This window comes from Puma concolor, chromosome B2 (assembly GCF_028749965.1).
Source record: "Puma concolor isolate L17-30 chromosome B2, mPumCon1.1.hap2, whole genome shotgun sequence".
NCBI classification, from domain to species: domain Eukaryota; kingdom Metazoa; phylum Chordata; class Mammalia; order Carnivora; family Felidae; genus Puma; species Puma concolor.
The window spans coordinates 151,246,081-151,261,932 of NC_141671.1; the positions used below are offsets into that span (position 1 = coordinate 151,246,081).

General features: G+C 49.9%; 1 long non-coding RNA gene across 1 annotated transcript; it reads right to left on the reverse strand.

The window, feature by feature from the left end:
• Window positions 1-602: 602 nt before the first annotated feature.
• Window positions 603-8,273, reverse strand: LOC147581362 (uncharacterized). The gene is made up of 3 exons (XR_015251716.1): window positions 7,696-8,273; window positions 3,642-3,837; window positions 603-658 (listed from the first exon to the last, which is right to left on the reverse strand). It is a non-coding gene; the product is annotated as an uncharacterized LOC147581362 (long non-coding RNA).
• Between the last annotated feature and the right edge of the window lie 7,579 nt (window positions 8,274-15,852).

Below are 15,852 nucleotides of genomic sequence, written 5' to 3' on the forward strand. Positions count from 1 at the left end.
GAGAGAGAGAGAGAGCAAGCATGGAATCCGGGGAGAGACGGAGAGAGAGGGAGACAGGGGATCCGAAGCAGGCTCTGCGCTGAGAGCAGTGAACCCGATGCGGGGCTCAAACTCACGTGAGATCATGACCTGAGCTGAAGTCGGACGCTTAATGGACTGAGCCACGCAGGCACCCCTCAAATTAACGGTTTTAAGGTGCCTAGTTCAGGGACATTAGAATATTTATCATGTTATACACCTCAGCCTAGTTCTAAAACGTTTCCATCACCTCAAAAGGCAACCCATCCCTATTAATCAGTGGCCCCCATATGTCCCTCCCCTGGCCCTGCCAGCCAGCAGTCTGCATCCTGTCTGCCAATTTACCTATTTTGGATATTTTAAATAAAGGTCATCATAAGATATGTGGCATTTGTGTCCAGCTTCTTTCACGCGATGCAACGATTCTGAACTTCATCCGCACGGTAGCAGGTATCAGAACTTCATTTTTTTTGATGGCTGATATGTTATTGTATATTTGGACCACAATCCGTGTGTTCATTCATCCACTGATGGACGTTTGGGTTGTTTCCATCTCTTGGCCGCTGTGATAGGGCTGCTGTAAGTGTGCGCGTACATCTAGTAGGTTACGTACCTGTTTTCCGTTTTGAGGGGTATTTACCTAGGAGCGGAATTGTCGGGTATCGGTAAGTCTATGTTTAACATTTGAGGAACCGCCAATCTGTTCTCCACATTGCTGAGCCATTTCACTTTCCCAGCAGCAATATATGAGGGTTTGCCTTTATATCCTCACGAACACTTGTAATTTTTCTTTTCTATTTTTTAGAGTTCATCTACTTATTTTGAGAGAGAGAGAGAGAGAACGAGAGAGAGTGGGGAGTGGGCAGAGAGAGAGGGAGAAAGAGAATCCCAAGCAGGCTCCCTGCCCAGCACAGAGCCTGACACGGGCTCACGAACCGTGAGATAGTGACCCGAGCCGAGGTTGGACGCTTAACCGACTGAGCCCCCCAGGCGCCCCAGGAGTCATTTTCTGTGTTTATTGTTCCATTAAGTCACACCATTCCCTCCCATAGGTGCTTTCATGGGTCTGGATCCTGGCACCGGGAGGGTAGCCTGGGCATCCCTGGAAGGGGCAGCTGTGAGTGAGTCCGATCCCCGAGAGGGCACCACCACCCGGTGATAAGGAAACACAACTGGAGTCCCTTCCTTTTGCCCTTAATGTGTCTACTGCAGCCAAGTGTCACCGAAACCCAAGCTGGGCTGCCCATCACTCTGAAAGGCCACCACTCAAGAGATGAGTGTTGACTGGAAAGGAATATGAGCTTTACTCTGGAGGCCGGCCCCCTGGGGAGAAGGCGGGCTCTCGTCCAAAGGCCAACTCCCGGTTTTCTGCCTGGCCCAGAGATTTTTAGAGGGGTTTAATCAGTTCAGGGAGGGCAGTGGTCTGTGACATTTCTTGGCTACGTGCAGACTGATGATGTCAGCTACAGCGTTATCTCGGTGCTCCGAGGTTGTGCAATATCTAGTTCCTTGGTGCCTGGGGCAGGGCTTGGCGGGGGGGGGGGGGGGGGGGGGTAGGTTGGGCAGGTTGTGCAAGGAGGTCTGGTTTCTTGGTGCCCAAGGGTTGTGCAGGAGTGCTCTGTTCTTTCCGCAAAGGAGCGCGAGGTCTACGGATGCACAAAGGGATATCAGCAAAGTCGTGTGCATGACCTTAAAGAAGAAAAACATTTTTTGCTAACAGATCGCCAGGCTGATCAGAAGGCCAACACAGATTCAAGTGGACCCGCTGGCCTCTGGGGCCTGGGGATGTTCCGGTCCTTCATTCCCCAAGGCCAACGGTCTGCAAATCCCAAAGAAAGTAAATGAGTTGTTACGGATCAAGGGCCGTAAGTCAGCAAGCGAGGAGTGTGTTCCCTTGAAGCAAGGTAACCCTTAAGACCAGACGCAGGGCTGCTATCAATCCCCACTGTTGATCTCACTATTCTGTAACTATGGGATTAAGGGCAAAGGTCTGTCTTCTGTAGCTACGTCCTGCTGATCAGGAGGCGTAGGGATTTGGGAGCGGAAGTTGTTACAGAGTGGGAGAATCTCGTTTCCTGCGCTTGCTGCGAGGGGGACAGTAAGGGCATCTCCAGGCCATCACCGATGGCATGAGCTCCTGCTCAACAGATGTAAAAAGTCAAACATCAAACCAAAGAGAAAGGGAGTGAGGAACACAGCCATGCTTAATACGTTATATTTCCTCTTGGAAGGAGTTGAATGTAGCCAGCTGCTAAAAGAATTTACGGAGAGGGCATCTATAGCTGTGATATGTTTATGTGAATTTTTCATGACTTCTGTTATATCTTTCAGGTAATTCGGACATAGACGGCACTCTGTTTTTTTTTTTTTTTAATTTTTTTTTTCAACGTTTTTTTATTTATTTTTGGGACAGAGAGAGACAGAGCATGAACGGGGGAGGGGCAGAGAGAGAGGGAGACACAGGATCGGAAACAGGCTCCAGGCTCTGAGCCATCAGCCCAGAGCCTGACGCGGGGCTCGAACTCACGGACCGCGAGATCGTGACCTGGCTGAAGTCGGACGCTTAACCGACTGTGCCACCCAGGCGCCCCGACGGCACTCTGTTTTAATGAGAGCATGAAAATGGGCCTCCTTCAACTACAGTCAGCATACCAAGGGCCATTTGGTTTTGGAGAGCCACCTTTCAAATTTGTGGGTGACTGTGTGGCAGATTTGGTTACAGGTGGCCACTGGATGCTCGGGTCAAGCCTCTAATTGCAATTTTACGTAACAGAGGTAGTTCCTGGGAAGAATATGGCCAAGAGATCAAACCACCAAGAAGCTCTTTTCGTTTGATGTCTACTCTTAACGATATCCCAATTATGAGGAATTTCTGGCAAGTGGGAGAAGATGTCTGGGCATATGGGTGTCCCCAAGGGCATCATCCAATCCAACCATAAGGAAAGTGGGACCACCTACTGTCTCCACAAGTCCATTGTCAACCCAGTGGAGTGAGGTACACTCGGGCTTTTAAGTGATTTTGTCATCGTGGCCGCATCGATGGTCAAGGTGAGAGTTGAGTTACACAATTACTGGGAGTCCATCCTATCGTGTAGCTGGTCACGTAATCACATGCCCGTGGGAGCTGTTACTGTCCCCACAGAGCAACAAGCACAAAGACTGTCTATACGTGACCTACTGTGTCCATTTCTCTGAAGTTAACATCGAGTTGTCTAGCTTAGGGAAACAACATTCAAAGAGAGTTAATCAGAACAAGAATTTAACATCCCCAGAAGTGTGTTATTAAACCATAATAACCACTCTCACTTCCAACAATAGCCAAATTAAGATTACTTCATTTGAAAACAAATCCAGTTTTAACAGACTTGGCCTAATTATTTATATAAGCTCAGCAAGAACAGTGATTGACCATGTAGATTCTTTAAAACTCATTTTGCTGGAACTCTTCATATAAGGAATCTCCAGATTGAACTTTTAATAGATTCTTGAGGCCAAAAGCCAAGTCAAATGCTTGCCATCACACTTGCCTGCAACACCTGTAAATTTGGGCAAATTCCTGTTCTTGAGGTCCCCAAATATCCTGAGGTTCCAGCACCTGCCAGGAAGTGACGCTCTTTACTCACCTGGTAAGGTTGCTAGAAACCCTGGAAGCCAGGTATCAGGCCAACGTTTCCAAGGGGCTTTATTGGTTCCATGCTTCGTAAAGTCAACCTTAGTTCCCTAAAGCTGTCTGGTCATATGTGAGTCTATGAATGTCACTCTCAAATATGACATTCCAGTCAAAGCCTTGGTAAAGTCACCAAGGTTCCCAATGGTGTCCTGTGACAAGGAGAACAGATTCTTCTTGCACTTACATAGGTAACTATAATCACCATGAAAGAAAGAATACTTCCTGAGAGTTTCTGAATTTCAGAGGGCTCAGGTAGGGAGAAAAATTAAATGCTTCAATTTGTTCACAAAAGAATAATTTATCGTAGTTCTGTAAGCCATAGGTAAGAGAACGTTTCCTTGAATGTGGGAGAGAAAACATTAGAAAACCAGCAATATTTCAAGCATGAGTCATAAAAACTACCATCATCTTCCTCAATCCATTCAGCCCCATGTTTCTAATAATTCTTGTTCTGTTTGAACGCAGTTTTTTCATAAATTCTGGAAACTTTCAGCTTAGTTTTATGTTCTTGAAGATCCCAAAACAATAACTATAACAAACAATAACTATAAATGACAAAAAAAAAAACCCTAAAAAATAGCCCCAGCTAAAGATCTGACGAGAGCTCGTTCTAATACAGATGACAAGGAAATCGGGTTATTTCTGTGACACATGGCATTTCCATAATTCAAGTGGTGGCCTTACACCAGCACATACTAACACGTTAGCAACTTCACCTAATTCCTAAAACAGTGACAGCATTTACCCATGCAATCAAACCCAAAGTCTATCATCGTCTGGTTGACAATGCTTCCCATGTCCTTTAACATATCAAATAAACAAGCCCAACGAGTCAAAAAGATTTCATTTAGAATCTGAATCTTGGGGCGCCTGGGTGGCGCAGTCGGTTGGGCGTCCGACTTCAGCCAGGTCACGATCTCGCGGTCCAGGAGTTCGAGCCCCGCGTCGGGCTCTGGGCTGATGGCTCGGAGCCTGGAGCCTGTTTCCGATTCTGTGTCTCCCTCTCTCTCTGCCCCTCCCCCGTTCATGCTCTGTCTCTGTCTGTCCCAAAAATAAATAAACGTTGAAAAAAAAATTAAAAAAAAAAAAAAGAATCTGAATCTTGGGAATTTTGTGTTTTTTTTTTTTTTTAAAAAAGGAGGCGATGGCGATCTGGCTGTGACATCTGTCACCGCATTGATCACCAGGGTTCATTTGGCTGAACTGGCGGGCGCTCTCTTGGTGGAAGATGATCTTCCTTCCCCGAGAGAGGAGGACTGCTCTTTGGTCAAGGGTATACTAGCTGCGCCCCCTGCTAGACCTCCAAACACGCCCTTGATGTCCGTTTGTGGGAGAACGTAGGGTAGTCAGGCTTCCAAGACCCCAGCCTGACGGTGGCAGGCTGCCTTTCTTTAAATAAATAAGTAAAACCTCAGAAAGTTATAAAGTGCATGCCAAACGAGGATTACAGCTCATTGCAAAACAAAACTTAAATCATTTGTTTAACCAAAGTAGCAAAAGAGACTCCAAAGGCAACTACATAGGGATACATAGTTGTGCGTAAAACTTGACTCCTTTAGGGGCACCCGGGCGGCTCGGACAGTTAAGCCTCCAACTCTTGATTTCGGCTCAGGTCATGATCTCACGGTTCAGGGGATCGAGCCCCGTGCTGGGCTCTGTGCTGACAGCGCGGAGTCTGCTTGGGATTCTCTCCCTCCCTCTCTCTCGCCCCTCCTACGCACGCCTTCTAAATAACTAAATAAATATGCTAAGAAAAAAAACCTCAGCTCCTTTAACACTGAGAAATTTTAGTTCTCTTTAGGAACCAAACATCCAATAAAGACAAAACATAGAAACTTTGGTTTTCCGGGCAAAGAAAAGAGAAAGGCTTTGTTTACAATTTCTTATCAAGTGCAAACCAACAGTCCAAGAACACTTCGTCTTTTGAACCGAGAGAAAAGCCTCTACCAGGAGAGTTTTTGAAATTCATTCATTTCAATCTTAGTCCTGACCACACGTAAAATTCCTTTCTAACACTTTCCCTTTGCAAGACTTCTACAACTTTCTTTTGCATTCAGATTCTGTTCTAAGCCTTCTCTCTAGATAACCAGTCTCATTTTAGGACAAAACTACTTCCTTTTACCTCAACAGAAATGTATTCTCCTTTCTTATACCTTTCTTACTTATCTCCTACTTTCCTTATCATTTCCACCAGGCTTCCCTACACTTAGCAGAATTTTAATTCTTGGAAACCTTAGTCTCCAGGGAAAACTAGTAACCAGTTGTGAAGTGTTTGTTTAAATTTTTTTTTTTTTACATTTATTTCTTTTTGAGAGACAGAGAGAGACAGAGCACAAGCGGGGAAGGGGCAGAGAGAGAGGGAGACACAGAATCGGAAGCAGGCTCCAGGCTCCCGGCTGTCAGCGCAGAGCCCGACGCGGGGCTCGAACCCACGAACCGCAAGATCATGACCTGAGCTGAAGTCGGACGCCCAACCGACTGAGCCACCCAGGTGCCCCTGAAGTGTTTGTTACACCAGGATTCTTTAGATGGCAAAGTTATGAATACATTTCATAGTTTTTAGGAACATGCATTTTTCATAGTACGATCTTCCAGTAAGGACCCAAACATTTTTATTTTCTCTGCAATAAGTCAAAAGCAGATAATCCTTGGGGCTCTTGGGTGGCTCAGTCGGCTAAACATCCAGCTTCGGCTCAGGTCATGATCTCACAGTTCGTGAGTTTGAGCCCCGCGTCGGGCTCTGTGCCGACAGCTTAGAGCCTGGAGCCTGCTTCGGATACTGTGTCTCCCTCTCTCTCTGCCCCTCCTCCTCTCTCTCTCAAAAATAAACGTTAAAAAAATTGTTCTAAAGCAGATAATCCATATGTTCAATAATTCATGTTTCAGTATTTTCAAGACTTAGCTATCCAATGAATTCAACCCAATTTATAATTTAGCAAAAACTCCAAGTTTTAGGTTGCCAAAGATTTTGAAAGCTATCTTAATAATTACCCAGGAGAACTTCATGAGACAAAAGGAACCATCATTTGAAGCCACCTTTGCTGACAAATCGCAGTCGAAATAACATGAGCTCCTTGGTAGAATAAAGGTTTTATATCCAATGCCAAGAACTCTAAGGACATGTCTATTTCAGTTAAACTAACAGCTTTGAACTAGCCTTAACATCAAATACGTTGCACCTGCGTCCATGACAGTCACTCTGTTTGTTCCCACTGTCTGTTGTGTTTGGGGCACCTGTGGGGAGATGTGGCAGTTTCAGTCCTGGGGGAGCCCCCGGGACCCTCCGTGCTGATGTGGGACTTGCCTCAGTTTGAGCCTTATAAGGAAATGGTCCAACAGCTTGAGGGCTCTTGGCTCCTCAACAGTGATGGTCAGGAGCTAATGATGCCAGGGGGGATGGCACAGGGGGCCCGTGACACAAACCACACCTGCAGTGGTACAGGAACAGGAGTTGGGGAGGTGGCGGCAGAGGGGACAGGGGTGCCGCCGGTGAGGCGGGAGGGCAGGGGGGCGGTTAAAGTCTAGACTAACATTCCATTTTCTCTGTTTCCTGTCTCCCTTCCTGCAAAACAGGCTTTTCCTCCGATTGCTTTCCAGCTCTCTGCACCGTTTCTGGGAAATATGTCCTCGTGGACTTTCTTTGGGAACCAAAGGTGCATTCCCCATCCTCCAGGGCAAAAGCCCAGAACGAACACGAAAGACCCAGAATCATGACCGGATGCAGCTGTTAGCATTTGCTTCCCCCTGTAAAGTGGGGGTGGGGGGTGTTTCACCTGCATACATAGGCCAGGTAGTGTAACGGTAGAAAATAGTCACCCTTTTCATAGTCCTGGGCTTTGGGTTATATTCTTCCCATGTGTTCAACATATGGCCCTATGGGCTGTTTGGTGGGACAGAAATAGAACCCGCAGTGTACACAACCTTAACACAACACAATATGGCCCCCTCACACCCCAAAACACTCCTGCTCCGAGTTCCAAATATGGCGGCTACTCCGAGCGACTCACCTGGTCCAGAAGCAGCTCAGCCAAAGGCTCCTGTCCTGTCCCCTCAAACCGAAAGGCGAAACTAGCAGTTGGTGTGGTTGGTCTGGAATCAGCAGGCAGTTTCCTCAAGACAAGCACAGCAGCGGGGCCGGGCCCCCCAGGCTCCCTTCCAAGGCCAACTAAGCTCCAGCTTGTCTCCCATGACCCTCAGAGTGACCAGCCTGGACGCAAAGAGTGAGCCCGGGCTTGCGGCCTGGCCTTCTGCTTCCTCTGCCCAGGCCCAGGCCTGCTCGCCCCCCAGCCCGGCTCGCCGAATGTGTCACCGAAGCCCACGTTCCGCTTCCTGTCGCTGTAACGGCCACCACTCAAGAGAGGAATGTTGACTGGGAAGGAATACGAGCTTTACTCTGGAGGCCGGCCACCTGGGGAGAAGGCGGACTCTCGTCCAAAGGCCAACTCCTGGTTTTCTGCCTGGCCCAGAGATTTTTAGAGGGGTTTAATCAGTTCAGGGAGGGCAGTGGTCTGTGACATTTCTTGGCTACTTGCAGACTGATGATGTCAGCCACGGAGTTATCTCGGTGCTCCGAGGTTGTCCAAGGTCTAGTTCCTTGGTGCCTGGGGCGGGGAGCAGGGGGTCAGGTGGGTGAGCTGTGCAAGGAAGTCTGGTTTCTTGGCGCCTGGGGTGGGGTCGGGGTCGGGGGAGGTTAGGCGGGTTGTGCAAGGAGGTCTGGCTCCTCGGTGCCCAAGGGTTGTGCAAGAGTATTCTGTTCTTTCCACCAAGGAGCTCAAAGTCTACGGATGCGCAAAGGGATGTCAGCAAAGTCACGCGCACGTCCTTAAAAAAGAAAAACATTTTTTGCTAACAGATCACTGGGCTGATCACAAAGCCGAGGGGGCTTCAGACTGACCCGCTGGCCTCTGGGGCCTGGGGATGTTCTGGTCCTTCACTCCCCAAGGCAAATCTCAAAGACAATGAGTTGTGTTACAGATCCCGGGCCCTAAGTCAGCAAGCAAGGAGTGCGTTCCCTTGAAGCAAGGTAACCCTTAAGGCCAGCCGCAGGGCTGCTAAAGGAGGTCAGCAGCTGTGCTGACGAGAAGCAGGGGTCCTGAATTATTCTGCCACAACCCTGGTCCAGCCATCTCTACAGGACCAGCCAGGGCAGAGCACTAACCTAGTGGAAGAAGAGTAAAGCCGCTCGGTAGGGTATCTCTTCACCGATTTCACAACTCCAAGCCCCCTTCCCTCCGTCCTTGAAGCCCATGGCACAGACACGAGGCAGCAGTCGGGAGCAGACCTGCTGAGGTTCAAACCTCAGCTCCCGCCCCTGCTGCTGGGTGACAGTGGGCGGGCGGATCAGCCTCTCTGGGCCTCAGCCTTGAAGTAACCTCTGTGTCACAAAGATGTCAGGCTAATTGCATGGGTTCATATATGTACCGTGTCAGAGAAATAATTATTCTGCCACTTGTTAAAAAACGGTAAGGAAGACTTTATTTAGGGCTATTCACCAGTCGCCCAAACTGTCACAACAGCAAGAGAGAGCAAGGTCAGCGCCAAACAGAACAAAGACGGCTGGGGTCACGGCAGAGGGGCAGAGTGGGGCTCAGTGCGTGGGGAATCACTGCGGAGACGTCACAGGGGTGATCAGGCATCAAGGGAGGGGAAACTCTCCAAACGGAGCAGGAGTGTTGCCACAATGGCGCTGGGCCGGCCAAGGACAGGGCCCAAGGACGAGGCCCAAGGACGAGGCCCAAGGACGAGGCCTCGTTGAAAAGAGGCTCAAGTCCGGTCAAGGGAAAAGTCCACCAATGAAAAGACAGTCCGGTAGACACTAAACACTTTATGGACCTTAGTGGGTATTGTCGCATTTCAAAAACAGAACAGAAGAACAACGCGTCAAAGATGATCCTATCTTTGATCCTGTCACATGTTTGCAGGTGAATGGAAGGGCCATTCTCAGACACGCTTTGGCGCAAACATTGGTGCAGACTTTCCAGGGGAAAAGTCGTCATAAACAAATCAATATGCATACTCATGGCTCCCTTTCCCAGAGCTGCGTCCCAAGAAAACCCAGACATGCACCTAGAGACGCGTGACTTTTTCATGACTCACAAATACAGAAATTCAGCAGGCACAGTGGCTCACCGCGGTGGTATTATAATGCCCCAGAAGGGGGACAAGCCAAGTGTTTGCTCAAGGAATTTGTTTTCAGAATTACGAAACTAGTGCAAAGCTACAGAGCCAGTCGAACCATGTGGTAGGAACGTATTTAACAATGTGAGAAAAATCCTCGTGTCAATTTTGTGCTCCACCAACAAGAGTCTTCCTTAAGGCCCCTCGTGTTAATTGTTCTTTACTTTTTTTAATGTTTGTTTATTTTTGAAGGAGAGAGAGACAGAGTACGAGCAGGGGAGGGGCAGAGAGGGAGACATAGAATCCGAAGCAGGCTCCGGGCTCTGAGCCGTCAGTGCAGAGCCCGACGTGGGGCTCGAACTCCCAGACCGTGAGATCACGACCCCAGCTGAAGTCGGACGCTTAACCGACTGAGCCACCCAGGCGCCCCATCCCTCATGTTAATTTTTAATAGCTCTTCTTGTCTATAGGAAATACACGAAGATGGGAGAAGGGCTCATCCCCAAATAGTAGGATCATGATTTTTATTTCCTAATCTATACTTCTCCATATCTCCTAGGTTTTTTATAAGTAGGAAAATCTCGTTCTTAAAAAAGAACTCATCATTCCACTTTGATATTCAGGAGAAACAATCACGTGATGCCAATGGTGCCCTCCCAAGGGCCACATATCCTGGAAAACGCCCCAGGTTCACCCTGTTCCTTTCACTGGTGTGGTATCGCATTTGGATACCTCATCTCCTAAGATACAGGCTGTTTTTGCCCTCAATTTGGTGTTTTTGTTGGTGAACAATGAGACAAAGCAGATGGAAATGTCAAATTCCATTACCAACAAGCCAAACGTGGGCACGCGAGATTCAGAGAACAGTCCTCACTCCGCTCAGAACACAGGTGCAGCATTTATGGGGTGCCGAGTCTCAGTTGCGGGGACGGGGCCCCATGGGCAGAGGTAGGGACCCCGTGGTCCTTCCTCAGGAGGGTGGAAGGCATAGAATTCCTCAGGTTTCGCGACCAGCTCTGCCACGTAATAGACGTGTGTGGGCAACTTCTGAAACCTACCTGCCCCGTACCGTGCTCACGGGGTCCCTGCAAGGCCCTGCGTGACCCGCCCCATCCCCGCGCGTCTCCTCTGGGCTCGCGGCCCAGTGGCACCCGAGCTTCCTTGTGGCTTGATCTCCCCGCTTGGCTGACCCCCCTGCCTGACCGCAGGCCCCCCAGACCCGAGCGGCCAGCCCCCCGACTTCTCAAAGTCTCTGTTGGGACTCAGCTTCCCGGTGGTGCCGACCCGGCTACCCGATCCGCTGCCACAGCCTGCTGCCCCCCGCCCCCCTCGATGGACCCTTCGATCTGCTTTCTTTCTCCCACTGCATGAACCGCCTTCTAACACATCGGGCCATCTTCCTCGTTTGTCACCGTCTCCCACCCCAGGATCCGAGCCCTGCGGGGAGGCCAAGTCTCAGACCAGGGCCGGCCCGTGTTGGGCACGCGGTAAGTGGATGACCGGGGCTACATGTGCCACAACCATGCGCATCGGTGCCCAGCACAGAGGGGTGCTCCGCGGCCGAGCTGTAGTGGCAGCCGGCAGTCAGGCCGCCCTTCTCTGGTCAAACATGCCCGGGCCCCTCCCCCAGCAGCGTGTGAGGTCAAACCGCAGCCCCCGTCTCCCCCAGCCCCTGACGGACCCCCCTTCTGTCCCCACAGCCCGCCCGCCCTTTCCACGGCCCGCTTGCCCGGCCTCCCCTCCCCGCCTTCCTACACCCCACGGCCTTCTCAGGACTGTCCTCTCTGCTCAAGTTGGAGCAGACTTGGCCGCTATTTCTAGAAACCAGAGAATCCTGAACATAGATTCTGCTTTCTCCTGTTTCTCTACTTAAACTCTTTGGGGGGTGATGAAGACCAAGGTTAGGAAGTCATTTTCTTTAACTTAGTACGTGGACTGAGCCCCCTGGATGTGCTCGTGTGTGGTTCCTGCCCAAATGACACTCGAACAAGTCCCTTCCTAGAACTCGTGTTAATTACGGGCAGGACCCAATACCAAAGAAGCAATGTTAAAAGTCCCCCGCGTCCTTCCCAGCATCCGTGGCCCCTCGCTTAGAGTCTTGTCAGCCAAACGACATCGACTTGTTCCCGCGTTTCTGGTTGCTCCTGGCACGCCCGTGAACGGATTTTCCAGTCACCAGCTTTCCTGCTGCTTTGTTGGGAAATCACCAGATGACCATCTTATCAGGCTGCCTGATACTTGGGGTAAACACGAATGGAAATGGTCATCGCAGAGTAAACAGGGCGAACGTTCCATCATGAGCTGGACTGCTAAAGCCTCCAGGGTGGCTCCAGCGGGGAGGTGACCCCTGACCTTGCAGGTGACAGTGATTTCTGCTTTTAGTAGCTCACGCGCGCGCACCGGCAGGGGGAGCTGCTGGTGGCTCCAAGTCTGGGGTTTGGGCTGTAAGTCTGGGGTTTGTAAGTCTGGGGTTTGTAGCCAGAGACGACAAGGACCTGAGGGGAGGGCGGGGGACAGCCCTCAGGTGAGGAGCCACACACCTGTGCAGGACAGACGCCCAACACGAGCTCCTGGATTGTCACCTTCCCTTTAAGATCACCGGAGAACACCCACGTTCTGCAGTATGAGCTCAATATGAGTAACGGTACGAATAAATGAGTTTACGGGAGTGAAGGTCAAACGGGCTTCAAATCTTACTTAGCGGGGAGAGTCAGTAACAATTCTTTCAGTCCTTCCACTCGTGGAAAATCAGGAGGAGCTGATCCAAACTGCTCCATCCTTAGAATTAAGGATCAATTTTTTTTTATTTGACACAGAAAGACAGAGAGAGAGAGAGAGAGAGAGAGGATCTTAAGGAGGCTCCACGCTCCGCACAGAGCTCCATGTGGGGCTCGATCCCATGACCCTGAGGCCATGACCTGAGCCCAAATCAAAAGTCAGACACTTAACTGATTGAGGCACCCAGGTGCCCCAGAATTAAATACCGATTTAAAGATGAACCACTTCCGTGTTCGAATCCTCACATATTTAATTCCAGGTGCATAATGCGTGAGGTACTTAAGTTTAAATCTTCTTTGCCCGCTTACAGACACCCAGAAAAGGGGAGACAAGAGAAAATCAATCTTTTCGACCAAGATTACAGTGATGATGGAGAGCCTTCTCTTCTCCTTTGCTCCCCTGTGATCTTTCACCTTTTAAACTTTAATTTAAATGTGAAATAATTTTATTTTTATTTTATTTTCTTAATTTTTTTTAACGTTTATTTGAGACAGAGAGAGAGAGAGAGAGCATGAGTGGGGGAGGGGCAGAGAGAGAGGGAGACACAGAATCCGAAACAGGCTCCAGACTCTGAGCTGCCAGCACAGAGCCCGACGCGGGACTCGAACTCACAGACCGCGAGATCATGACCTGAGCCGAAGTCGGCCGCTCAACCGACTGAGCCACCCAGGCGCCCCAATAATTTTAAATAATAACCTAAATTTTACTATTATATAGCCATGGAGTTGCTAAAATGCTACTAGAGATGTAGTACTTCTATTTATTATGATTTATAATATTTTTACTTGATCGTAAGCTTCCGTAAGATACTAAGTTGTTTGAGAATAAAAAGAAAGGGAGTAATGACCTGTAGCCAAATCAGTTGATATACAATAGAACGGACTTCCTGAGAATTCGGAGGGAGCTGAGGAAGCCACATGAGAGGTTTTCTTCTTTATTTAACAGTCCCTCGTGTGTTGGTTTTGACGATGGCTTTAAGCTGGAGAGCATAGGCGTATACCTTGCCCCCCCGCCCCCGCCCCTGGCTCATGTTTTGGCAAGGTTTTTATTATTTTAAGAAATTATTATGTGACCAGGAAGCAGAGAGAATTCCGAATAAAGGCGATCTCTTTCTCACTTTGGGTTTATCGTGCACTGAAGTGACACTTACTCACTCTTAAAGGAGCCAGAAGAGGTTCCCACAGAAGAACCCATAGAGGGACTTTTAAATACTTAGAGCCCGCAGAGGGAAGGTGCCCACCCCGGGCCCACACCGCCCGGTCTGTGGGAGGGTCATCTATTTATTTCTTCCGACACGACGTTAAAATCGACATGGGGTAAGAATCTTAGTGAACCAGATGTCCCTGGAGAATCCAGAATTTGTGGCTATGAGGAAGGTGTCGCTTTGCATTTCCCTCCATCCAGGGATGAGAGGAGACATCAAGAGTGATGTGAAGGCGCCTCCAGCCTGGGTGGTGCTGGCTCCTGCTGATGGGTGCAGATGGGTGGGGGGAGCAGGGTCATCCTGGCTGAGAGATGGGGCCACACAGCGGGTACATGCCCGTAACACCCTGATCCCGGGTGCCACGGGAAACAGCTCCGGGAAACGCTGCTCAGACAGTTTGTTCTCAGGAAACCCGTGGGCAGGTCCGCCCGGGGTCACGGAGCTTGACAACCACAGGTGTGTTTGTCCACATCCTTGGTGACCGCTGGTGGGTGGGGCCTGGGGCCCCTCTGTTCACCCTGGTAAAGTCAACGCCTTTTGCTGGGCAAGTGGCTGAGGCTTTTTTCTAGTATCAGATGAATATTTTCTTAAATAAACCCAAAAAAATAATTTCATTTGTCTTCTTTTCTCTTAGATGCAAAATGCATAGTATATAGCATCACAGCCAACGAGGACAAGAGTAAACCCAGTGATGACTGGAGAAGGTCGGAGGAACCCACTCCAGATTCCTCTTGGCTCCCCCGCAAGGAGGGTCTTGGGGCACCGGGGACAGGGACTCCTCACTTTTTCTTTGTATATCTGGTCTTTCGGGTCACATGTGGAATTTATAATGAAAAAAAAAGGCTGATAAAAAACACTTTAACTGAAAATTATTTTACTGCGTGATGCCCACGTTCAGTTCCATGTGGCAGAACTTCCTGTCAAGTATCTGGGGTTGTTAGAAATTATGTGAGACGGCTTCCGGGTGCTTCCGGCGCTCCTGTGAACAAACTTGTGCCATGTCAACACAACCCGCTAAAAACATCCTGCTCGTGGTTCAATGATCTCAAAGAGCAGATCCTCGGAAGGTAGCCCGCTCAAGCTTCCCGAAACACATCCGGACGTGTCTCCCGGCGGCACCAGGGCACCATTCCTGGTCCACGTCTGCGAGGCTCTTCACCAGTCCGAGCGCTGGGAATTCTTGACCTCTCGATTTGCTGAGCGAGCCAACACTCGACGTGCCGCACCAGACTCAGTCAGTCACGTTCTGGAAGCAAGAGGAGGCTCTCCAGCCCCAGTTGAAGGGACGACTTTCGTTGTCTGCAATTCCACGTGGAGATGTTAATGGTTCTATCAGAGCTAAAGAAGCTGGCGTACCTCACAGCAGGCAGGGCTCTGAGACACGGCCAGACAGCGTGACTGGACGTTCCGTGGAGCCCTGGGCACGTGGGGACATCCATCGCAGCAGGGTCAGGACACTGTGCAGGAGCTACTGTTCACACGTCTCCTGGAAACAGGGTCCAAAAATACGGCAAATACGTTTTCAGATATACGTTTGAACAATGATGTAATGATATTGATTTGGGTTTGACTCCTTAGGAACGGGCTCTGAAGGCATTTCCCACAGGAAGTATCAGAGGTATTTTCAGCTCCGGAGGGTTGGTCGGGCTTAAGGACAGGGTGGGGGTTCGAGTGCAGGAGGGTGGGGCCGGGAAGGGTGAACCGAGGGGGCCCACACCGATGCCCACCCTTCCCCACCCGCCCTGCTCTCCAGGCTTCCCCTTCCCCTCCCCCAGGGCAGCAGACAGAACGGTGACAGTGCGATGGCCGGTGCCCCAGCCAACCCTGTTCCTTCCATTCCCGTCTCTCCCATCTGCTATCCTATGCCCCGCCCCCCCCCAACCTCTCCAAATGCTTCATGCCCTCTCCTCTCCCCTTGGGAAAAAAAAAAAAGAAACCCAACAACTTACTCTGGAGCAAATGCCACCCCCCCCCCCCCCGCCCGGTGGTCTTGCCTGCAGAGCCTTATAAATACCTGTGTTTCAAGGCAAAGCTAGAATCTTCAGGCCAATCCCCTCCCCCCCTC